We start from the raw sequence: 26,693 nt of genomic DNA, 5'->3' as shown, positions 1-26,693 counted from the left end.
CTGGAAGGGAGGGAGAAGGACGTGGGGAGGCTCTGTGCCTGCGTCTCCCACAACCCCACTCTTAACTCCCTGTATCTAAAGAGAAAGAAAGAGAAAAACAGGTAAGAAGAAAATTTTTTTTTAATTCACCTCAATCTTCAGGTGCAACAGTCTCACTGATGGAGCAGAGACCCAAAGCACCGTCGGGTGCAATCAGCTCAGCATGAGGCTCAGTCTTCGGGGTCCCCGGTGACGATGACAGCCCTTGTTAGAGAGAGGGGCAGAGCACCTGCTTTCACACGTGGCAGAGAAAAATCCTCTGACTTGGCACCTTTGCAACCAGGCAGGGGTTTGGTGGTGCAAAGAGGAAGACAAGCCCTCTCACCATGGAGCATCAGAGCATCATACAGAGGGGGTGCTAGACATCCAAGGCCCTGGAAGCAAAATCAAGAATTTATCCACTAAGTGCTAAAAAGGAGGCTCCCCTTAGCATGGGACTCTGGGATGGTGCTTTGAGGTGTCTGTAGGTGGAGGCAGCTTGCTGTAGAAAATTGTATTTGGTGTCTGCAGAAACAGTGGAAGAAACTTAAGCACCGACATGAGAGCCCATTTGGTGGCCCACCGCTAACAAAGAGAAGAAAAAAGAGGGAGAGAGATGGATGAGATGGCTGTTGGCTCCCAGTGACTCCCTGGCTTATGGGATGCTGGTCTTTCTGCCTGCGTATGGTAGGCTCTGAGCGCCAGGCAGCAGCAGGAGCAGCAGGCTATATATTTTTTTACCCCTCGATCTTGCCAGATGCCTATGAACGGAGCTCTCCCCTAGCCCACAAACAGCCGGGACTCATAGAATAACACTGGCAAAGGTGGTTGGCGGAAACTGCTGTCGTGTCAAGCATCAGGCTGTAAGGAGGGAGCCAGTTTCCTTGTTACACAAGCAAAGTACTGGCAGGCCACAGAGGAAAATAAGACGTGTACATTTTAGGAGAAAAAAAACAAACCCTCAGGTTGAGCTATATTGTTTTTATTGTCTCTGGAAGAATCTTTCTATTGTGCATTTCCAATTGGAAGACAATTGAGATGCTGTTCTTCTTACCAGAAAAAAACAGGGATAATAAGACCTGCTTCCCACAGAAAGGAAAGCATGCTGAGAGCCAGGGCAAGGAAAGGTCGCTCTGCTCAGGCATCACTGTCTGTCGGGGCCGGAGGATGGACGGAGCATGGAATGCCCTCCAAATCATTCTTTCTCCAGGTGTTGGGGCAACAGCATGTCTGCCGAGCCCTGGTGAAGGCCGTACCTATTTAATAAAGTTGGTCTGTCCCCTGCCCCGTGAAGAGCACAGGTCCCTCTAGCTGGCATCCGGAATTAGCCATGAGCAGTGCAGGACTGTGGGTAGTGGCTCAGGCTCCAGAGACAGACTGGCTGGGTTTGGTTGGCCCCACTACTCCCTTGCAGTGTGACTTTGGACAAGTTGCTTAACGTCTCTGTTCCTTGATCTCCTATCATGACAATGTAGCCAAGTAGTTAATCGTGAAGGCTCAGAGCCAGGGTTCTTAGGTTTGAATCCTCCATTTACTAGCTGTATAACCATGGGCAAAACTTACCCCTTACTCTGGGTGACATTCTTCTCATCTGTGAAATGGGGATAGGAAGCGTTGGCTGAGATAATGCAGGGAAGGGCCGAGAATGGTATCCTGCAGACTGGTAGACGCCTGCCTTCCTCCCAGCCTTGTCTGGCACCCTCTTGACCCCTCTCCTTACTCTCTGGCCACTCCTGCCTCCCTGTAGTCTTGGAACAGGCTGGGATTTCTCCTGCCTTCAGACCTTCCCTCAGGCTGTCCCCTCTGCTCACAACACCTGTCCGCCGACTCTCAGCTTCACTCCTGCCTTCATCTCTCAGCTCCCATGTCAACTTCAGGGAGGTTTTCCATGAACCCTCTGGACAAGATCAGGAACCCCCTCCTTCCATGCGTTTCCTGTTACCCCATTTATCACAGTGTTAGTATCGTATCGCTGGGTTAGCACACAGTAGATGTGAGAATGTAGACTTGCTTCTTCCCTGTTACCTCCTCAGCATTTAGTGCATTGCATGTGTTGGGCACCTGTGGAGTGACCACATGAGTGAGTGAATGAATGAATGAATAGAAAAATGCACAGATCCCTTCAGCTGGCCTCCCACCTTCCAACTATGTTGTCACTGGGCGAAGCTTGAGGCCACTCTGATTTTTTGCAAAGTGTTAACAGTGGAGTCGCTTGGCATTAGGAACCAGACATGAGTGATGCTCTCAGATGCAGTAGGATACACAGGTGCTTGTGAGCCTGCAGGTGACGGAAGGGCGGTCTGGGATTCAAGGAGGCCGTGGGGTGGAGCAGCTCAGAAGGCGGCTCTTTGGTCAGACAGCCTGGGCTGGAATCAGCTCCAGCCTCACGAGCTGTGTGGTCTTGCTCCAAATCTTTGCCTTGACTGTGCTCTGATTGATAAAACGCTTCCTGGGGTCATTGTGAAGAAAAATGAAGTTCACGTATAAAAAGCACAGAAAAAGTCCTCCATAAATGCTAGTGATTATTATTATGATTATTATTTTTGATTCACATACTCATAACCAAATCCTAGGGACAGAAAAAAAAATCTTGCTTTTCTGAATCCTGGTCTCGTTTAATGTGTCAGGTTCCTGACTCTCGCTGAGTGGAAATGTAATCAACAGAGCCATATAAATTTATATGTGCTCAGGATAGCTTGGCTGATGTTAATCCAAGCGTTTATGATCCCTTAAGGTATGTTTACAGTAGCTACTGGAAAAAAAAGGTAAAATGTGCAGAGTGATTTTGAGAGGCAGGCTTTGGTGTTCGGGGCCACGTGGAGCACACAAATAAAAATTCAGCCCGTATGTCTTCACAATGCACCTTTCCCTCCAAAGTTGCTCAGCTAAGCCCATTTCATCGTGATCTGCCCAGACATTTGGGAAAAGACTGGGTATTTCAAACTGGACCGCTGTGAAACAGTATTGTTCTCTTCCTACCAACATCAACAATTCTTCAGCCTCTTTTCACCAGGATTATTCTCCGTTGGTCCTTCACCACCACCTCTGTTTCCTGGAGAGAACAGCCTAACTGACCCCGTCTTCTAAAGGGCATGGCCCGGGGGACAGGGGGCGCCTCCAGCACCTGACCTGCCGGGAACCCCACCAGCGCTGTGCTTTTTTGAGTAGAGGGTGCAGGGTAGCTGGTGGTGGTGTCACTATGTCACCGACTAATTGCACCTCTGAATCACCTGAGCCAAAAGTGTGTCTGGACGGTGCCGAGGGAGACTCGTTCATCAGTGTTGTGGGTGTTGCATATTGGCCTGCCATTGGTGCTGCATAATAAGCATTTATGTGTGGATTGAATGCTGTGGCCTGGGACGGCATTTTGATGGAGAAATTACTCAACTTTTCCAAGCTCGCTTTTTCCAGAAATATGTACTGAATGTTAGCTAAGTCCCAGGGACTGTTCTAGGCTCTGATTACTCCGTGATGAACAAGATCAGCCCGCTCTCTGCTCCCAAGTGGCTCACACTGTAAGTGAGGGTGGAAATAATAAATAAACTAACCGAAATAAACAAGCCAAAAGATACAAATGTGGTACCTGCTAAGCGTTTGAAGAAACTGGATGACACAGTGGGGGAACTGGTGAGGTTAGGAGCAACCGCATTGGGTAGTGAGACCTATATGGCAGGCAGGAGCCAGGAATAGGAGGATCTGGGAAAAGCACGTCCCAGGCAGGGGAAGAGCAAGTTCAAAGGCCTTGAAGATAAAAATGACTTCGGTTCTATGAGAGAGACCAGGAGGCTACCTTTGTGGCTGAGAAAGAGGCAGGAAAGGGAGATGTCATCTAGAGCCTAGCAGGTCCTATTTGAGAGCTGGGACTTAAACCTGAAGGTAGGAGAGCTATTGTGGATTCTGAATATGGACGCAGCATGGCACTGAAATCTTTTAACAGATCACTCTGTGCTGGAATACCCTGACCACAGGGCACATACAGTCAACAATGCAGAATCACAATAGGATGGGTCAGGATTTCTCTCTCTCTCTCTGGAGCCTGGAGAGAATTGGGTGGAAGGCAAGTGGATTTAACTGTCAGCAACAAGAATGGTTTCTTATTAATGAGCATTTTTAGAGATGACGTCTGGATGGTGGACTTCTGAATGTTTGGTCACCCATAGGCTATAAGGTCTGAGCTCGTGTCCCTGGCCACCTGGTCCATCACTGTGCCTGGCACTTAGTAGGTGCTCAGTAAATGCCTACTGAGAATGGATGGATTTCTGCTGTGCATCTACAGGAAATGGTGGCAAGGCCATCTACCCTGAAGTGATTGAGAAGGCAAAATACATACCCTCTTCTGCTCACAGTGTCCACGGTGTGGCCTGTGAGTAGTTGACAAATGGCAAATAGAAGAGAGGCTCATTGGAGATGAGGCTGTTAGAACCTGAGAGGTGGGGTGTGGATGGGTGGCCACATAAAAAGCAGGGGTTGGGTGGAGTGGAAGTCCATGAGCCAGCTCTTCAAAGCTCTGATGGATGGGGAGGAATGTTCTGTGTATGACCGTGACATGGTGGGAGCTGGAGTAGGAGGGTGTTATCATTTGGTGGCACAAATCTCAAAGGATCACAGCTTTTTGCAGCCCCTGTAGGGTTGAGCGTAATGACCTGTTTGCCCGGCTCTCTCCACTAGACTGTAAGCTCCCTGCGGGAAGGGACAGCACCTTATCCACTGTTGTATCCCCTTTGCCTAGAATGTGGTAGACAGTCAAGACGCCTTTGCTGACCTCAGAATAGTTCCCCTTCCTGCTGTGCTCATCCGGAAAACCCCTTCACTATTCACCAACTCCTGGTCAACCCTAGCCATGAGGCGTCCAAGTGCCCAGTCCTCAAGTACCTGCCTCTTTAAACAGCACTTTCCTCACTGTTGGCAGTCACTTGCTTTTGTGACTCTCCTATAAAGCAGCAGGCCCTGGAAGCAAGGATACTGTCTCAGTCATCTCTGTGGTCCTGGGCGTAGCCTACTAACTGGCATTTAGTAGATGCTAAGAACATTCTGATAAAATTGAAAAGATTTTAAGGACATCCTGTAGGCTTCCCATCTTCCAAATCTGAAAGGTTTAAGTGGACTTCAGAGTTTTTCTCTGAGAGAGAATGCAGTAAACTCACGTGAAAGTGTAATTAACAGAAGCCAAAGACCTTTGATAAGTCACAAGATGCTGTACAACGCACAGAGTCATCCTTCTACCCCGTGTGACCTGAGCAATGTGTGTACAGTTCTGAACTGTTAGGAGAGAGGGAGATCTGAGGGATGGATAGGGACCCATAAATGCAGGGAATGGACAGTGAGGGCAGTCCTGAGCTGTGACAAGTGGAGAAAAATGGCAGGAGTGTGAGTGTGGACCAAGCCGTCCCCAGTGCTCACTGAGAGTGAACTGAGGGATGTGCTCTGACAGCGGTTGAAAGCCAGGGTTCATCTAGAGTAAAGAAAGCTTTTCAGGGCGCCTCCAGGAGATGAAATAGCCACGGAGATCAAATCTGACTGGTGTCAGTCTCAATAAGCTTGCCCGAGGAAGGACACACTCACTCTTCCTCTGCTCGCATAGACCCTGCTGTGTAAACATCCAGCTAAATACACCAGGCAGCTGGAAGTGCGGCCGAGAAACTGTGAAGTGCCCAGGGAGGAAGGGGTTCTTGACCCTGGAACTACTCTGTTTTATACTGCAATGACTCCTGCCTAATTCCCATCCCTGTGTTGGAACTGACAGGTCTAGTTGGGTCAGAGCCCACCCTGGTTCCCCCTGGCCACCTCCGAAACTGTTCCCAGAGGCCCAGCTGAGATCACCACGAGCCCATTCTTACTCTAGGAGGTATGCCACCTTCTTTTCCTCAGTTGACAAGCAGGAACTGAACACTCAGGACATTAGAACCACAGGGGTCCTTTCCTGTCTTCAAGATGGCGGTGGGGGAGGTGGAGACACTGACAAGTGTGATGAGATGTGCTGTGGTAGCAGGGCGTGGTGGTTTTGCGTTTTAGCTCCAGACTGTGTTAGGCCTGGGTTTCAAATCTCACCTTCCACCACTTACTAGCTGGGTTATTCCAGGTAATTTAAATGCCTCCTTGAAGCCTCAGGCTCACCATCTGCAGAGTGATGGTAATGATTGCCCTTGTAAGGATTCAGTAAAATAATGAGTGGAAAGGAATTAGCCCAGTGTCCAGTAATAGTAAATGCTCGATAAATCTATCTTCTTCTCTTCCTCCCTCTTTTATTATGCCTTTTACTGCTCCCATCCCTCCTGTAATAGTGGTGATTGCTTCTGTCATTCCACTCCTGCTACACAGAGGTGGGAATCGAGTAGAGGAGAGGGCCTGGAGGATGGAAAGAGGATCCCTAGAAAGCTTGGGGATAAGCAGCTAGTAATGTCAGATCTCAGAGAATGAATGGAGTTTCCCTAGAAAGGGAAGGAATGCAGAGGTCACCTTGAACAGAAGAATCAGTGGGAGCTACCCACCTCTGCACACAACCATCCACTTGTTTTTTCATTCATTCACCTCATATTTATCAAATACCTACTGAGTGTACAGTATAACCTCCTCAAAGTCCTGCCCTGACACACTGCAGACAGACAGAACTTGTTTGAAAAATCCAGAAGGTCCAATGCCTTATGCATTAAATACATTCTTGAAAAGTAACCTGTCAATTGATTTTGCATAAGTTGGATCACATTTCACATGGTCCAGGAAAGCTGACAGATCCTCTGATGAAGTAGCAAATCTTACATAATGTGAACCGTCATTAGTCTCACATTCATTTATTGATAAATCTAAATATCAGATCCCATTGTATCTTCTTACGTAAGGAGTACCAAGGCACACGTTTAGCCAGATGGTTAGATGTGCCATGCCAAGAAGAGGAAAAACATATTTCTGCAAGGTAAACATCATTTAGAACTGGGGTTGTGACATTTGTGTCAAGCCTTTTTTAATTTGGTTGGCAACATGGGTACTGGTTTCTCAGAGCAAGCCAGTGAAGGAAGTTAATATGGTTCATTGTGGTTTTGTAAGTCTGGAAGCCAAAAGCAGGGGAGGGGATGTAATTTGGTCCCAGTGGTACCAGCAACAGCCAGGATGAACTCCCTGCACAACATCTGACACCAGCAGCAGCCAGGACCACGTGTGGGTTTGTGAAAGTTAGTTGCCTCTGTTTGTAAGGAAAGCAGAGTGTGTGTGCGCACGTGCGCACGCACAGCTAATTATAACTCAGATTTTAAAAGTTTAATGTGGAAGAAAGTGACTAGCTGGGAAAAGGATCAATTAAGGGATTTTGAGGCTTTGAGGAGATTTCTGAAATATTTGGGGGGTTCACATGTCAGATTATCACATAAACAATATGTAAACATTGTCCCAAGATAAATGCCTGTTTGTCTCTAACATTGCAGGTTTTAGGTTTCTCATCACTGATGTATAATGGAATGTAATCAGAATTTCCACGCAGGAATATTTAGGGAAGGATCCCTCTTTGCTCTGTTTCCACCTGAGACCCCACAGCAAAATTATGAGAAAGACAAGGTGGTAATTTACCCCCTAGGAGTCTTGGGAGAATTTATGAATTAAGAATCATAAAATGGTGTTGATTATCACTTAGACAATATAGCACATGCCATGTTTATTACAAAAAATGTCTTATCTGTGTGTCAAAATATTGTACTGCAGGTTTCTTGACCGGTGGGGATAGAGGGCAATCTAGTCTCTCAGGTGGGTTGACATCTTTAATAATTAGGATGCCTGACAATTTCGTGGCCTTTCATGGTTTATACAGGACCAAAAACCATATTATCTTATTTAACCCTCACAGCAACCTGTAGCTGGTTAGTTATTATCATCATTTCATAAATAAATCTGAAGCTCACAGAGGTTAAATCATCCAAACAAGGTAACAGGATAATTAGTGGGGTGCCGTCGGCTGAACTGTGTCTTTTTTTCTAATACCTAAGTGGGAAGTTAATTTCTGAGGGGAAAAAAAAATAATTGTACCTTATTCACTACACCCTCAAGCTCCAGCTCAGCCTGAAATTTCACTCCTTCTGGAAACCACCTAAATCTGTCTGTGCGTCCTTTATTCAGACACAGACATCGTCTACCAAAGTAAGAGTCAACTTGAAAGAGCAGAACTACAGAGCTGCCACATCTGAAAATCTGTTGTCCCCATGTCACTTCTCTGGGCATTGAACCTGGTGATGGGAACCGTGCCTGCGTTCCCTCTGGCCCATGAGCTCTCTGGTAGTCATGTTACTTCATTTGTGCTCATTTATTAGTGAAGATTAGAGTCAGCAGCGGATGTCTGTTCTAAACGAGAACAGAGCGAGGGTAGGTTTTCATTTTTATTTGAAGTACCAAGCCAAGTTTATTAAAGGTCTTTGGAATTATGAAAATACAGTCGACACAGAACCTCTCGCCAGCTTAGCCAGCCCGTTTTTCCAGTTACCAAGAGGCACTAAGTTTCTAAAAGGAACAGGACATCTTTGGCCGCACGAGCCTCCTTGCTGTTTCTTGGGGGTTTGGGGTCCCTTCCACTCAGCTGTTTCCTCTGCCTGGAACATTCTCCTCATGAAAATTAAAACATATTCCTCCTTGTCAGCCAAACCTGGACTGAGATGTCACCTCACAGAGAACTTCACTGTCCAAGTGCTCTAAAGCAGCCAGCCAGTCATCTTGACAAATCCTATCATAATATGTTAGTATTTGTTGGTTTTTTCATTGTTTACTTCATTACCTCATCTTCCATTATTAGCAAAGGTCTGTAAGAGCAGGGCCCCCATCTCTCTTGTTCTTCGCTGGGTACTCAGAACCCCATTTTATGCTGGCATTAAATGTTGAATGAAGGGAGGACGTGAGGATATAGGCCAAATCCATCCTCTTTGAGTGCATGATGAGTTCATTACTGAGTAATTCATATGCAGCAAACTACCTGAAAACTCAGTGGCTTAGGTAACAACCATTTATCATTGTTTGTGCAGTGTGCACGCTGAGTGAGAGTTGGCTAATCTAGGCTGGGCTTGGCTGGGGCTGCTCTGCTGACCCCACAGGTCAGCTGGGGTTGGCAGATTTAGGCTGGGCCCAGCTGACGTGGTTGTACGTGACCCTGTAGGACTGAGGGTCCAGGTCTGCTGCTCAAGTCTCCTACCCTCCTTGGACGAGCAGGCTATCTGGGGCACGTTTTTCTCAATGCAATGGCAGAGGCACAAGAGAACCAGTAGAAACATATGAGGCCTCTTAAGGGCAGGCTCAGAGCTGGCCCACCAGAACTTTGGCACACATGCCATTGGTTCATGCAAGACCTGTGGCCACATCCAAAGTCAAGGGATGGGAGAGTACACTCTGCCCACGATGAGGCTTTGACACAGGTATGGATGAAGGGAAGGCTGCAGAATGAGGGCCAACAATGCAACCCACCTGCCCAAAGATACAAAATATCACACATGCATAATAATAATCAGAAAAGGCATGCAATCAGTGTGTGCCTGGTAGGAGAGCCCGGTCTCCATCTTACTGGCCCCTGGCATTCTCTTTCATCCAGTGTTAGTCTCACTGTGTGACGCCTTTCTGTGTCTCTTTCCTTTTTCTCTGTCCCTCTTTCATTGCAGGTGCTTTCCCTGAATTTAGCATTTTCTTCCTTCTATCTTTTTAGCACTTTTATATCTTACCTTAAATAAAAAGGTTTTTTTTATTGTATAGTTTTAAATTCCTTGTTACAGAATTTAAGAGAGAAGTGAAACAGTTACACTAAATTCAGCTGCTTTTTATTTAATGTCACCTGGTATTGATTTTTCTATACGTTATTTATACTCTATATAAATGACCTCTTTATCTGACACAGATACACACACCTCAGATAAAATGCTTTTCTTCTTCCGTGCATTGTTGATGAGAATATAAATTGTAAGCCCTCTCAGGTGGGCAATTTGGCGGTCTACGTCAAAATTTAAAACACGTGAATTTAACCCAAAGTTCCCATTCCAGAAATTTATCTAACATGAGCATTTGTTCATGTACTCAAGGGTGTTCATTGCAGCATTGTTTATATTGAAAAGTAAATCTGTAAAGAACTTAAATATCCATTAATAGGTGGCTGGTTAAATAAAGTGTAATACATCTGTACCATGGGAGCTCGTGCTTGAAAGAATGAGGCAGCTGTTTATACGGAAAGACCTCCAAGGCATATTATTAAGTGAAGAATTCAAGGTATAGAGTATTGTACAGAGTTCACCATAGTATTTAAAATGGGCTTATAAATATGTGCATACATTTGCAGCAACATGGATGGCCCTGGAGAATGTCATTTTAAGCGAAGTAAGCTAGAAAGAGAAAGAAAAATACCCCATGATATCACCTTTATGTGGAAAAAAAGACAAATGAACTTATTTATAAAACAAAAACAGACTCACAGACATAGAAAACAAACTTATGGTGACCGACGGGGAAGGGAGTGGGAAGGGATAAATTGGGAGTTCGATATTTGCAAATACTGACTGGTATATATAAAACAGATAGCCAAGTTTATACTGTGGAGCACAGGGAACTAGATTCGATATCTTGTAGTAGCTTACAGTGGAAAAGAATATGAAAATGAATATATGTATATTCGTGTATGACTGCAACATTGTGCTGTACACCAGAAATTGACACAACATTGTAAACTGACTTTTTTTTCCAATTAAAAAAAATATGTGTACAAACACATACACGTGTACACATGTGCATATATATGTGGAAATTTTCTGGAACAATGCATAGGAAGGTGTTTGCAATGGTTACCTTTAACTGATTCTGAGAGAGAAGAATGATAAACTTTTTCCATGGGGTATTTTGACTGTTTGAAAGTGTAATATTCTGTTTTCTTCATGAACATGAGTTGGGAAATTACAGCCCGTGGACCGAATATGGTCTCCCATTTGTTTCTGTAAATAAACTTGTATGTGAACACAGCCCTGCCCATTCATGTAAGCATCGTCCATGGCCGCTTTCACAGTCTGATGGTACAGTTGAGCAGTTGTGACAGACTAAGGAAACATAAAATATGTGCAATCTGGCCCTTTACAGAAAAAGTTGGCCCAAAAGAGTTGAGCTCTAGAAAGCTGAAAGGCAGACACCAGCAAGAGTGGAGGAAGGCTGGTTCCTAGAAGGATGAGCAAAGAATAGTCTGTCTTCAGGGAAAATTTTTTTCAGGGCATCAAGCAGTGGACATTTATTGAATAACTACCAGGTATTGCCAGAGCAGCTTTGAAATGTGTCGGGGAAGACAGAAGAATGAGTAAAATGTGCTGTCTTTCCTTATGGAACACACCACCTGGAAAGGGAGAAAGACACATATGTACAGGGCTCCATAAAAACCAGGGAAAATAGGTAAGAATCAATCATAGCATCAAGATCCTCTTTAATCTGTGGAAGAGAAGGTTTCCAGACTCTGTAGCCACTTTGTAAATAGCCTCCAGGTGAGGTTTGGAGCATCAGCACAAAGGAAAGGCAGTGGGAATACAAGGGGGAGTCACATTCATCCAGCTCGTGTGCCCTGGGGCGTCCTTGGTGAGGACACCCTCTCAACTTCCCCCGAGAGTTGCATTTCCTGACAAGGGAGAATGGCATGAAACAAGGACAGTGTGACTTGGCAATGCCAAGTGCTCGTCACCCAGTGTGGGTGGTACCAGGCTCGTGCCCCTTCATCTGAGCCCCTCTGCTTAGGAGAGGCACCATCTGCTGGGCGATTAGACGGGAGCATCCTCCTGCCATCTCTCATTCGGAGAGTCTGGGGCTGAACGTCTTGAATAGGTCCCTCGTGTGCCCCCCACGCAGGGACAGATCCAAGGGTCTACTCTACACCCTGCCTACCTTGGTTAAGACTCTAGGTTGAAACCTCTTGAGAATAATGTAGGCAAAAAGGACGTTTAGCTTAAGAAAACAGTGTATTTCTGGGAACCTAAGAGCTGAGAGGCATTAGATGTGAGGTTTGGGAAGGCCTCTGGACCCCAGGCTGACCCTCCCTTTGTCTTTTAGATCATACGCACTCTTGTCTCTGTTCATTCCCTGTCTGCTCTCAGTCTGGACCCACTGGCTTCCTTTGTTGTTACCTCAATCTTGAACTGGCTTGTCCCCTACAGTCAGAGATCAGGCTGAGGTTGTGATCTGTTGATCCAATGCCAAATATGGTACAAGAGATCATCTGGTTGGCCCAGCTCAGGCCAATCAACTCAGGTCCAGGCAAGTGGTAACGTAGCATAACCAGCATCCAGGGACCCAGGCCAGGGGTGTGTGTGTGTGTGTGTGTGTGTGTGTGTGTGTAAAATATTACTGTACCTCAGTGTTTAGCTAGAAGGATTCAGAAATTGGGCGCTCCACTTTTCAAAACTTGCCAACCTTTAGAAGATCAGATTAATGTCCATAGGCCTCCATGAATGCATGGTTGAATTCAGTTTAATCACACACATTCTTTGGTTTGGAGGTGGAGAAGTGAGAGATCCTTGGGCCAACCTGCCCTTTGTTCCCGTGCAAGTCACCATGGCAATAAAAAATAAATGAGGACTTCTTCCTCTCTTAAAAAAAGGCACAAAATATAATTTTAAAAATGTTTTTACTATTTCATTATAGTTTTTGATTTGGGAGACTATAAATTTCACAGCACTCCTAATTATCTTCTAGATCTCACATAGATACTTGTGGTCTCAACCTGAAGTTTTGGAATCTTTCTACTTAGAAAAGGTTTTTAGACATTTGAACTGTTCTGTTACTTTTGAGGTTTGGGGACAGTGGAGAAGGCTGGATTTCTAATTAATCATATGCATTGGTGGCCTCATCTGTCTTCTTGACTGTGAGCTCCTTGGGGTCAAGAGTCAATCCATAGGGCATTGCATCCTGAATATATTAAATAAACACTTAATTGACTAACTGTTAAATTAAACATTCCCTTTAAAAGCCCAGCTTTTACCCACAATTGCAAGTTATGGCTATGCTCTGAGAATAGATGGATTTCTCCGTAAGAAAACTGGCTTGAAAAAAATTCAAGGTTATCAAACTAATTACTTAGACTAATTTATTAGACAATGCTGTCTAAATATGATGCAAGCCACATATTGAATTTTAGATATTTTAGTAGTAGAAAAGGTTTAAAAAAAAACAAACAACCAAAAAACTGGGAATATTGATTTTAATAATATATTTTATTTAACTTAGTGTATCCAAAATATCATTATTCAACATGTAATTGATATAAAATTATTAATGAGATATTTTATATACTTCCCGGTGTGTATTTTATTCTTAAAATGCATCTCTGTCTGGACAAACTGCATGTCATGTGCTCAAAAGGCAACATGTGAAAGAAACAATCCCCTTTAAAATAGCACCCAAAGTAATAAAATATCTGGGAATAAATCTAACCAAGGAGGTGAAAGAATTATACACAGAAAACTATAAACCATTGATGAAGGAAATTAAAGAAGACTTCAAAAAATGGAAAGATATTCCATGCTCTTGGATTGGAAGAATCAATATTGTTAAAATGGTCACACTGCCCAAGGCAATCTACAGATTTAATGCAATCCCTATCCAATTACCCAGGACATATTTCACAGAACTAGAAAAAATCATAATAAAATTCATATGGAACCATCAAAGACCTAGAATTGCCAAAGCATTACTGAAGAGAAAGAAAGAGGCTAGAGGAATAACTCTCCCAGACTTCAGACAATACTATAGAGCTACAGTCATCAAGACAGCATGGTATTGGTACCAAAACAGACATATAGACCAATGGAACAGAATAGAGAGCCCAGAAATGAACCCACAAACTTTTGGTCAACTCATCTTTGACAAACGAGGCAAGAATATACATTGGAATAAAGACAGTCTCTTCAGCAAATGGTGTTGGGAAAACTGGACAGCAGCATGTAAAACAATGAGGCTAGAACACTCCCTTACACCATATACAAAAATCAACTCAAAATGGATTAAAGACTTAAACATAAGACAAGATACAATAAACCTCCTAGAGGAAAACATAGGCAAAACATTATCTGACATACATTTAAAAATTTTTCTCCTAGAAGAAATAAAAGCAAGAATAAACAAATGGGACCTAATGAAACTTACAAGCTTCTGCACAGCAAAGGAAACCAGAAATAAAACAAGAAGAAAACCTACGGAATGGGAGAACATTTTTGCAAGTGAAACCGACAAAGGCTTGATCTCCAGAATATATAAGCAGCTCATATGACTCAATAAGAAAAAAATAAACAACCCAATCCAAAAATGGGCAGAAGACCTAAACAAGCAATTCTCCAAGGAAGACATACAAATGATCAAAAAGCACATGAAAAAATGCTCAATATCACTAATTATCAGAGAAATGCAAATCAAAACTACAACGAGGTATCACCTCACACCAGTCAGAATGGCCGTCATTCAAAAATCCACAAATGACAAATGCTGGAGAGGCTGTGGAGAAAGGGGAACCCTCCTACACTGCTGGTGGGAATGCAGTTTGGTGCAGCCACTATGGAAAACAGTGTGGAGATTCCTCAAAAGACTAGGAATAGACTTACCATATGACCCAGGAATCCCACTCCTGGGCTTGTATCCAGAAGGAAATCTACTTCAGGATGACACCTGCACCCCAATGTTCATAGCAGCACTATTTACAATAGCCAAAACATGGAAACAGCCTAAATGTCCATCAACAGGTGACTGGATAAAGAAGATGTGGTATATTTATATAATGGAATACTACTCAGCCATAAAAACCGACAACATAATGCCATTTGCAGCAACATGGATGCTCCTGGAGAATGTCATTCTAAGTGAAGTAAGCCAGAAAGAGAAAGAAAAATACCATATGAGATCGCTCATATGTGGAATCTAAAAAACAAAAACAAAAACAAACAAACAAACAAAAACAAAGCGTAAATAAAGGACAGAAATAGACTCACAGACAGAGAATACAGACTTGTGGTTACCAGGGGGGTGGAGGGTGGGAAGGGATAGACTGGGATTTCAAAATTGTAGAATAGACTACACTGTATATCACAGGGAAATATACACAAAATGTTATGATAACTCACAGAGAAAAAAATGTGACAGTGAGTGTGTATATGTCCATGAATAACTGAAAAATTGTGCTGAACACTGGAATTTGACACAACATTGTAAAATGATTATAAATCAATAAAAAATGTTAAAAAAAAAAAAAGGCAACATGTGGGTGGTGGGTACCCAGTGACTCAGTGCAGACATAGCAAATGATGGCATTTAAAAAATAAGTCATCTTAAGATCCCTCTAAATCAAGTGCTGTTTTAGAGCATTTAAAATAAAATTCAAGTCAGATGAGATTTATATTATGACCTTTTAGGAATGACTTTATTTCATAGAAAGAGGTTAATCTAAAGAGGAACAATTACAAAATGGAGCTAAAAGCTCACCTTTAGTGTGAATGACTGATAAATCACTTCTAAAGGAAAGTTAAATAAAGTATCTTAAACAAGGTGCAGCCACGACAGAGCACTCCCAGTCAACACCTTGCTGACCATGAAATAGCGTTTATAAGAACAAAGGCCTAGGTGAGTAGGCGGAGATCTCGAAATCTTTGCAGCACGTGTGTGAGGGGGTCTGGTACCACATCTTCTTTGGTCCTGTAACGGGCAGCCTCTCAGCAGCACTTCACCCACTTCAAGTCAGAAATGAGAAACTTCAAGGGCTGTTGAGCACTTAGGGGATTTTCACAGTGGAGCGGTCAGGGTTATTCAGGGCAGGTACTGTGTAAATTGCCCAGCATTGGGAAAAGTCTCCACGCCCGGTGGCCTCAGACGCCATCTGCTCGGTGGGTGGGTAATGGGCAGTGTTCATGTAGTGGACGGAGACGCGTGGTCCTTGAGACCCCTGGCGACCTCTAGGCTCTCCTAATGCAATGGACATCCCCCCAGTGTCATGGGAAGACCTCGGACTTTGAGCCAAGAGCTAGGGCCAAGCTCTATTCCTGCCACCCTTACTGGGAGACCATAAGCAAGCCATTGAATTTTTCTACTTTAGGTGCTGTGCTCGTCAGGCTTGTCCATATATACATGTGGAGAGACAGAGAGATTTATTATAAGGTGCTGGTTCGTGTGATTAAAGAAGTTGAGAAGTCCCAGAGTCTGCAGTCTGCAAGCTGCAAGCTGGAGACCCAGGGAAAGCAGTGGTGTAGTTTGAAGGCCTGAGAGCCAGAGAGCCAATAATGTGGACTCCATTCTGAGTCTGAAGGCCTAAGAACCAGGAGCACTGAGGGCAGAAGAGCCATGTTTCAGCTCAGCAATCAGGCGGAAAGTGAACTGAACTGTCCCCTGCCTTTCTGTTCTATTCAGGCCTGCGGAGGATTGGCTGGTGCCCTCCCACACTAGGGGGGACCATCTGCTTTACCCTGTTCACCAGCTCAAGTGCTAGTGCCTTCCAGAAACCCCCTCGCAGACGACACACCCAGAAATAATGTTTAATCAGATACCTGGGCAGCTTTCGCCTGGTCAAATAGACACACACAACTAACCCTCACAGGTGCCTTAGCAATAAATCAAGAGGATTGGATGAGACACCTCCGTCTCTGGCATTTGCAGTGTTTTATGAGTCTGTGGTTCCAAGTGAATGGTGTTAGTGGATGTGGGCATCTGAATGTGTGTGTAGCAAAATATGTGAAGTATTAGCTCTTGATATGAGTAAAGAACAGTTAAGCAAAAGGCTAACAACTCAGTATGGTGATGCAGTTTTAGGAGTGGCTCAGAAAAAAATTAAAATTCTTTTTTTGTTCTTTAAAAAATTTATGTTCATGATATATGAATAAGTAATATGTGAATAATTCTGATTCAAGTCGTGTATAAACGTATATGACAAACAATGAAGGTCTTCCTTCAACTTTTCCTACTCCAGCTCTGCTTCCCAGAGGTCCTGGGAAGCACTGTCCTTGGTTTTGGGTACATTTTTCCAGTCCCCTCTCTCTGCACTTGACCATTTATTTAGACGTACATATGTCCTTGTTTTTAATACAGATGACATCATATGTTATTCTGTAATTGGTTTTTTCACCAATGATATGTCTTAGAGATCTTTTTGTCAGTATATGTAGGTCTACTTCATTCTTTTCAACTGATTCCATAGAATTAATGTACCATAATTTATTTAAACATTCTCCTAAATGACAAGTAGTTAGGTTGCTTCTGGATTTTTCCTATTATAACATTGCTATGACTACCCTAGTGATGCCATTTTTATGCCCATGTGTAAATGGAGAGATAAAGTCCAAGAAGTGGGATTGCTGAGTCAAAAGATCGGTCCATTTTTAATTTTGATGAACACTGTTAAATTCCCTTCTCCAAAAGCTTCACCTATTTATACTCTGACCCACAGTTTATTAAAAGGCCTATTTCTCCACATACGAACCAACACACTATTACCAATCTTTTTAGAAAAATTTGCTAATCTTCTTCTTCTTTTTTTTTTTTTTTTTTTTTTTACAATTCCCCAGCTTCTGTAGAGCTTGGAGTCTCTTCAAACATTTATCGGACTTTTGCATTTTTTTCTGTGAAATGCCTGTTGATAGTCTCTTCACATGTTTCTAAGGAGTTATTTGTCTATTTCTTACTGATTCACAGGAGCGCTGTCCTATTCTTGGTATTAATGCTGTCCTTTGTCTTTCAAATGTCTTGCATAAATTTTCCAGCATGTTTTTTTTAACTTTATGATTTGTTTTGCCATATATAAATCTTTAACCTTTATATATTTGTTTTGGTTCTTACTTAGATCAAGATTATTTTGCAATGATCCTCCCAAACTTTTGATTCTAGATACTAGAAGGTAAACATACATATATTGGTGTACTTTATGTACTGGTGTCTTAATAGTGTTAAAGAGTCTTCAAAATAGGCATTATTGGTGTTTCTGAAGATCTCCTGTGGGTGAGAGCGTACTGTTCTTGACATCACCTTCCCCTCCTTCCTCTGAGGGGCGTTCCTGGCAGCTTGCCTTCTCTGGAACAGAACAAGCCTGTGCCCAGTGTGAACTGACCTGTTAGTGGTTAAAACTGGCCCCCAGTCCCTTTCCACGCATTGATGGCCCCTGCATTTAGTCCAGCTCCTAACCTCCACTAGTGAGTCTGCTTCTTCTGACCTTCTGTTTTCATAACCAGAATACACTAACTTCCATCTTCCCAAGGACCATTTCTTCCCTCCATCCCTCCCTCCATCCATTCCTCCTTTCTTCTCTTTCTTCCTCTCCCTCTTTCTTTCTCTTCCCTACCCTTCTCTCCCCTTCTCTCTCCCTCCCCCCCCCCCCCACTCTTAGTGAGCATCCTCAGTGCATTAGGGGCCTTCCCAGGTGCCCTAGAGACACGACAGTGATCACAGCAGACAAGTCCTGCCTTTGCGGAGCTCACGATCTGTGTTACGGGTACTGTTCTCTTTGTCCAGCCTGCATTCTTCAGAGCTTACATTCATACACAGCACGAAGGTGGTGAAGACCATAGATGTTGGCATCTGAGTGACCTGGGTTTAGGTCTGGCTCTGCCTCTTAAAATCCACCTGGCTTTGGTCAGGTTGCTTCAGCTCTTCCTGAGTTTCAGTTTGCCCTTTGTTAGCATTTGTGTTGTATAATAGAACATGTTTAATATGTTATGAAGCCCTATATCAAGATCTTGAAGTTTATAAGAACTAAGTACTATTCTTAACCCCCATTTTACAGATGAGGAAACTGAGGTTCAGAGAAACTAACCTAGGTACTTATGATCATACAGCTAGCAAGTGACAGAGCTAGGATTCAACTCTACTTCTGAAGTGATTATTTAATCAATGGACTGCTGAAAGGAAATGCACACAGCCTGCTAAAGGAATTCAGCTGCATGATGGGCTGTGTTGTCGGGTTGTGAGCCCTTTCCCCACCCCTACACAGAGGCTGGATGAGATATTTCAAAGGCGTGACAGAATCGTGGTTGATTGGCTAGATGAATTCTAACCCCCTTCCGTTTTCAAATCCCTCAAATTTAGAGTTAATCCTCAGAAGATGCCACCTGTGTTGTCTTGGCGTGCTGACATGGGGGACTTCCCCTTCATGCCCTGGGGTATGTAGAGAGTCCCTGAGAAAGTGGCTTACCTTCCTGACTAAGCCACCAGCCTGGGCTGCTGCACAGCATCAAAGCAGCCCCCACGAAGCGTCCTCTTCCAACCCCTGGGAGCAGCTGCAGACACTGGAGGAAAGCGAAAGGACTCTTGAGCCCAAGAGAACTTGAAAGGCCCAGGTAGACTTTTTCTTTTAATTATCACTTTCAAAGTCGCCTTTATCTTGCTGCCTCCACTCCAGTGGGCTTTTGAGGGAAGGGCATTCTCGTGTCTTTTCATGCCTAACTGGACTGATGAGAAAACCTTGCAAGCCAGGAATGTGGCTGCAGACAGAGCGGGGAGAAATTCTTTCATTTCCCCTCGAGCTTTCCCCCTGATAGCCAGACAGGCCCTGTAAGAGTCCTTGCTGAGGTAATGACATGGAGCCTAATTAGACAATAATTAAAACACTGTTGGATCATTTTTTTCACCTCTGCCTGTTAATTCCCAGAAGCAGAGGAGGGGGACCTGCCCCGCCTGGTGGGTGAACAGCACTGCTCTGGAGCACGTCGCAGGGGAGGTGGCCAGGTCAGCTGGGCAGGCGGAGCCCCTCCCTGCAGGCCCCGCAGGCCCTGGTGCTGGGCGGGGAGGTGACAAGTCTCAGAGAAAGAAACTGCATCCCCACCAGGCCAGTCTCTCCAAACAAACCTGTCCTTTTACTCCGATCAATTCATTTCTCCATCCACTTAGATAAAACCTGGTTCCTTTATCAAGTATGTGAACAAAACAAGCCCAGCAAACATGTGTTTAAAAATCAACAGTAGGCACAATTCGTGTATCCGTTGATAGGTTTCTAAGCTTTGAACTTGATCCCTGATCCACATCTGACTTCCGCCCTCCATGTAATGCTATTCCTGTCTGTTGCTCGTGCCCTCACTTCTTTTTGCTGTGTGTGAGCTTTCTCATTCTTAATCAAGGAGGTAGCTTCCAGAATGTGGGTTTGGGGGGAGACCCTAACAGATGAGCTAGAGCTATTGCTGTGTGCCTTTGTGCAAAGTGGGGAGATGTGTCCCTGTCCCTTGACGCAGGCTGCACTGTGCCAGGAACCGTGGCTGGAGGAACAGAGGAGAGGGTGGGCCTACAGCTCCTGCCCCTTTTTCGCAGGTCCTCTTGTCTGGAAACCACCAGCCATAAGCCCAGGTCTTGATTCATCAAAGGCCCAACAGAACTGAACAAAGGTGGGGCCTGAGGGCCCGCGTTCTCCACTGAAAACAAAACTGGGTTCTCAAGTGGGTTCTTTTGTGGTGTAGACATGTAGAATCTTGAGTAGTGTGATGGAGTTCAAACTGGCCTCTGAAGACCACTTCACATTCCACAAAGTAGCCTCAGGGGCTGATTCAAGGAACGAGGGAGGAGGTCAAGTACATGTCTTTTGAATCGGGGCAGCTCAGACTTTACATCCAGCACAGCAGGGAGCTCGGGGGGTGAAGTGGTGGGGGGAGGGGTCCCGAGGCTCAACACAGTAGATTGAAGGTAGTTAGTCTGCACTTCAGATCAAGTTGTCTGTTCAGTGAGAACCTTCTGCGTGCAAATTATTTGTGTTTGGGAAAGGTTGTGTGTCCTCATCACTTACACTGAATGTAGGTGCACACCCAGAGATTATTACCATCTTACTTTCTGGTCATGGTGATCATTCTTACGTTTCCAGGTGTTTCTAGATGTTTCCAGATGGAGAGGAAGGGAAGAGTGTCTGGATACCCCAGAGTTTTACACATCCAAAGGCAATTTAGGGGCTTGGGTGTATGTGGCAGGTGGCCCCCCCATCTGATGTTCATCCAGTGGGCCTGGTTATGAGCAGGAAGGAGTCACGCCAGAGTCAGTCCAGACTCTGACTCGGGGAGGGACTGACAACTGCTTGTTGACTACTGCACATGTGAGATGTGCTACCCACGCCACCCAGTAAAACTTAATCAGTGTTAACTATCCCACGGGCTGGGAAGTGGAACTCAACACATATTTGCTTGTCGTTAGATGGCAAGATCCTAGAGCAGACAAGTTGCTCCAGGAAGTCCAAAGATAAAATAGGGGTGCTGGGACACTCCTCCTGGAATAACAAAGCTTCCCTCAGAGACAAGAGGACAACTCAGTTGGGCTCTGTTGTCACAGACAATTCAATTGCACTCCCAGTTCTGAGCAGCCAATCCAATTGCCGATGACATGCGACTGTCTCTGGGAAGGAGACCTCAGCTCTGGTTGGGTGTGCTCTCTGCCCTACTCAGCTCTGGGACATCCATCTCGGCCTTAATCACTCACCCCAAATAGCAGCCCCATGGGAAAAAGCCTTTTGAGAAGCTGGGAGAAGAAGGCTGGTTTGTGGCTCAGACTGTCCTGTGTAGCAGCTGTCCCTGGAGCTTAACCCAGGTGGAGCTGGAGCTGTCTCAGTTGCACCCGGTGAAGCTTACAATAATGTCTAGTTGTATTTAATCATCTGCCAGGTATCTGTGAAAGTTTTAGACTTACTTTCATAAAATCTTGAATACAGAGAAGCTTGCTCTCATAACTTGAGACTATTGTAGAACAAGAAGAAAAAGCAGAAAGAGGAAAAAAGGAGAACTAAGAGGCAAGGAAGGAGATTGATCAGCGGGCATGACTTTGCAACCCCTGAGTGTGTCCCCTTGTCCTCACTATAAATCACCATAATAGTAGAAGTAATATCACAACCACCATTTATTGAGTGTTTGCTGTGACAATGTTTTGCAATGTCACAATGTACCTCACAAACATTCTCTTAATTAATCTAATCACGTGTTCATTCAACAAGCTTTGAGCTTATCATAGCCTGAGTACCATGCTAGTGACTAGGGTTTACAAGTATGCAAAAATAGCCAGAGTCCCACCTTCATGGAGGTCACATTCCTGTGAGGGAACCTGACAATCACATGAGTTCTCAAAGGTAAATAAAATGGTGAATGAAAAGCCATTATAGGAAGGGGGGGCTGGGCAAGATAAGATTGGAGCTTCAAGGGGGCACTTACCCCAGTCATGGGGTGGAGTTGAGCTGGGATTCAACTGGTGAAATGGACACTAACCAAAGAAGACGCTAAGCAGAGCACCTAGTGGTTTGTGGGCCCAGAGTAAGTGCAGGTGGGGAGACAGAGGTGTACTGAAAGCGACCCAGGGTAGAGCGAGATGAATACTCTGGATTCAGAAGAGGGAGCGTTGTCTCCCCGCTGGGTGGAACAGTGAGACTGCCCTGCAGAAGAGGCACTGAAAAGCGCCTTGACTGCACTGAGAGAGAGGAGCTTGGCCCGTGTGTAAAGCTGCCACAAGAGACACTTGGGTGTGCATCCCTCGTGCATGGGTTTTGGCACCCTGAGCAGCCCACAGTCCCCCGCCGAGGGCAGCAGTTCTCAGCAAGGACAGCTTCCTCCTCAGGAGACATTTGGCAAGATCTGAAGACATCTTTTGGTTGCCACACCTGCAGGTGAGGACAGGTGTCTCCACGGGCTTCTGGTGGGTCAAGGCCAGGGATGCCGCTAACCATCTTACAGTGCAGAGGACTCTCCCACAGCAGAGAGTTACTGGACCCGTAATGTCAGTATGGCCAAGGTCGGGAACCTCTGCCCAGGGACGTCAGCAGGTCATGGGATGGGACTAATGTTCCTGGTCTCTAAAGTACCTGTCCGAAACTTCACCAGTTTCAGTGTCTTTTTCCCGAGATGCTTCTTTTCTTTATCAACAATTTTATGTTGATAGTCGCTGCAACGCTGGTTACTAAAAACCTACGTTATTCATCTCTCTAGCCCCTGCCGTAGGCCGTTCTATGAAAGAAGAAGGGAACAGTAGCATCAGTAAACAGGCGCAGGAATGAATGAGCCACTCTTCCTTGCGCCTTCCTTAGACCACATGTACCACTGGAGGTTTCCCAGAGACCCCTGGAGGCTGGACAGTCTGGATGGAACTCTCGGCCTGTCAGAGTCTCTGCTCATCTCAGACTGGTCTCAGGATCCTCTTAGACGCCCCTCTTTCTTTTTTTCTCTACATTCGACATATCAGAAAATCCTGTGGGTTCTATTGAAAAATATATCTCAAATCTGATCACGCAGTATCTCTACCCCTCCACCCCACCAGCTGGTCAAAGGCAACATCAGTTCTCACCTGGATCTCCTGTTCCTTCTCTCGCTCCCTTTCACCGCAGTGTTGACGTGATCTGCCCACTAGCTAATTCTCTGAGCCCACCTCTTTCCCTCAGCCCTGACTGCTCAGCTCCAGACCACTGGCCTCCTTTCTGCTTCTTGAACACGCATAGCTCTCTTCCTGCCTCGGGCCTCTTTCCTGCCCTCTAGCCAGGACACACTTTCCCCAGAGATTTTCCCGGCTCATTTCCTGACTTCATTCTGGTGTCTGCTTGCGTGTCATCTCATCACAGAAGTCTGTCCTGACTTCCCTATATCAACTGGTACATTGCTTCCTTTTCTATCCCCTAATCTGCTTTATTTTAATTCACATCATTCATCACTACCTGGCATTATATTCTGTATCTGTTTCTTTAATCCTTCTCTTTGACTAGAAGGTATATCACATTAGGCCCAAGACTCTCAGCAAAACACAGTATCCCCAGTACCTTGAACAGAGATTGGCCCATCATGGTGCTCCATAAATTAATGGATGAATAATGAAACTCCTGTCCAAAGGAACAGATGAGCCTCTGAGAGCTGGGACAGGAAGGACAGGCAGTGTAAGAAAGAAGGAAGATGTCACTTCAGGTCTGGCAGTGGGTAGTAACATTGCGGGGGTGAGACAAAAAGTCCCTGCGGAAGGTGCTGGGGCTGTGAGGATGCCAAGCTTCTGCCGGAGGACCGGTGTGGCTGCCCTTCACTGACAGTGAGGGGGCCAGGGCAGCCTGTGCCTACGTGGCAGTCCTGGCACGTGTCACCCACAGGTCCCGTCCCCATCCCAGATGTCACTCCACTCAAGGTGGCCTTACCTTCTGCCAGGGAGTCAGGGGCCAGCTTCTCTTAGACTTCAGCCTAGAACACTGTCAATATCAATTTAATTAGCATTTGCATAATCATAACTTTATCGTTTCCAAGTCTAATTTATTTTAATTTCATGTGTGCTGATTTGATGATCAAAGGATTTGTTGATGCTTTGTTTCCATTCAGAGCAGGGCATATTTATCATCTGTTTAAAACTATTATTCCCACTCGTCTCCAGCTGGACCCACTCGGAGCAAAGAGAAACATGGCAGATTGGGATGGTTCATCTCATTTAGAGTTTCTCTGATAGGTTCCTTTTTTCTTTCTTTCTTTCTTTTTTTTCTCTCTGTAAGACATCAAAGAGAACCCATTTACAGTGGGGTATGTGCGAAAAAAAGAAATGGATGAGTTTGCCGTGAGCTTTTCTACCCCACTCGGTTTGGAGTGCCTTTCACAACAGACTCCAGATCTTCAGTCTTTAGTCTCCCAATGTGGTCCGAGAGCTGGAGGCAGGGACAGGTCACGATTAAGGGCACAGGTTTTGGAGTCAGGCAGGCCCAGGTTCAAGTATTTGTTCCCTACTTCTGTGACCTTGGAGGAGCTGCACAATCTCAGTAAGCACCCTGTGTTGTCATCCATTGTTTCTCCTCCATCATAAAATAGGGGCAATGATAAGACCTTGTGGGCTTGTTTGGCACTTACTTATTCTTTTGTTGTGTTTTGAATGCTCCATGGAAAGAAATGAAATACAGGTAAACAGATACCTGGTCAACACTCAGCATTTATGAGTGGCTCCTGTCTTTCTGTTCAGTTGCACACACCCTTACACTGCACTTCATCTCTGGCAGGCAGGAAGCAGGTCAAGGGATACTAGACGTAAGAAGGGCACACACATTGCCCTCACTCTGAGTCCTGTGGGAAGACAAGTATGCACGCTCATGGCATCAACACAGGGGGCTGAGCACAGTGGTTGAGTTTATGGAAGGAGTTAGGTCCTGAAGGAGCTCAAAGAACTTGCAGCACTGTTGAGGAGAGGGGACTGAGGAGGGCCTGCATTTATGTCAGGACTCGGGGGAAATGTAGGAACTGGAGAAAGAGAGAGGGGAGGCTGCAAGGACATCCCATGCAGAGGAGAAAGCAAGGGCAAAGTCTAGCCCAGCACTGGGGTGCCCCTGAGTAAACAGGCCTTCTAAAACCTTGGGTCCCCCAGAATCCCAGCAACTGCCCAAGGGCAGGCTGTACCAAATCACGCTGTTGGATGCGTCCATTGTTGGTTTAGAGAGTTGGTTCAAGATCCCCCATGACAACATACATCACGCTCCATTCCTGAAGTCCTTGTCCTTTTTGATCTTCCATCCTTCCAGAGAGCACGTGTACCCAGGGAGGTTTACAGTGACCAATAGTGATGGTCGGGAAGCTTCCCACAGGAACTGGACCCTTTCCAAAATGTCTCCTGTCCGTTCATTCACAAGAGATCATATAATTTTCACATCTTAGAGGGGTCTGTAAGGACCTCTCAGTATTAGTCAGAATACGAGCATTTTTCATTGTGATCCTCTCAATGATTTTGACTTACTTCTTAGTTGGTAATCTGTGTACGTTTATCAGAAGGTTCAGTCACATCACAGAATTCCAGCGCTGACCAGTGACACAGAGATGTGACCAGCACATTGTCTCCTCTGTGCCCTGCTCTTTCTTCTCTCTTCACGTTCTTCCTTGCCCAACTGTTCTCTCTGTGGTTTCCTTTTCAGCCTATGTGGTCACCCCTCTGATAACGCTCAAGGTCAAGAGGGTGCAAAAAAAAAAAAATCAAAAGACTGATGGTGTCAGGTATGGTTAAGGATACAGGAAAACATGTGCTCCCAAATGGAGGCATACCTCCCTTTTATTGAGCTTCACAGACGTTACATTTTTTACAAATTAAAGGTCTGTGGCAACCCTGTCTCTAGCAAGTCTGTTGGTGCCATTTTTCCAATAGCATTTATTACTTTATGTCTCTGCGTCACATTTTGGCAATTTTCATACTTTAAATTTTATTATTATTAATATATTTGCTATAAATTTAAACTTTAGAAGAGGGGTTCCTTATGGATGAGCCAAAAAATGACTCTTGAGATGATGAATCCTGGTAATGGTGCTTCTGGGGAAGGTACTGTGAAGACTGTTGGAAATGACAAAAAAAGGACTTAAAATATTACATAAAATTACTTGATAAAGCAGCAACAGTGTTTAAGAAGATTGACGCCAATTCTGAAAGAAGTTCTGTGGGTAGAGTGTTACCCAAAAGCATCTCATGTTATAGAGAAATCATTCATGAAAGGAAGGGTCATTTGCTGTGGCAAACTTCACTGTTGCCTTGTTTTAAGAACTTGCCACAGCCACCCCAGCCTTCAGCCTGGAGGCAACATCCTCCCCCAAGAAAGAAGATTGTGGCTCAGTGAAGACTTAGATGATGGTTAGCATTGTGTAGCAATAAAGTATTTTAAATTAAAGTATATATATTGTTTTTTAGACACTAATGCACACTTAATTGACTTAGTATCGTGTAAACATAACTTCTGTATGCACTGGGAACAACTCTGGTGGGTATAAATTAGCCATGTTCAGATGCCTCAATTT

General features: G+C 44.8%; 1 long non-coding RNA gene across 2 annotated transcripts in view; it reads left to right on the top strand.

The window, feature by feature from the left end:
- The window catches only part of LOC116657105, a 551,457-nt gene that overhangs the window by 445,690 nt on the left and 79,074 nt on the right, over positions 1-26,693 (top strand). The window lies entirely within an intron of this gene.

The sequence above is a fragment of the Camelus ferus genome, chromosome 17 (genome assembly GCF_009834535.1).
Source record: "Camelus ferus isolate YT-003-E chromosome 17, BCGSAC_Cfer_1.0, whole genome shotgun sequence".
Lineage (NCBI taxonomy): Eukaryota > Metazoa > Chordata > Mammalia > Artiodactyla > Camelidae > Camelus > Camelus ferus.
Note: the sequence above shows the minus strand (reverse complement) of the source record. Positions and strands in the feature narration are given on the sequence as shown.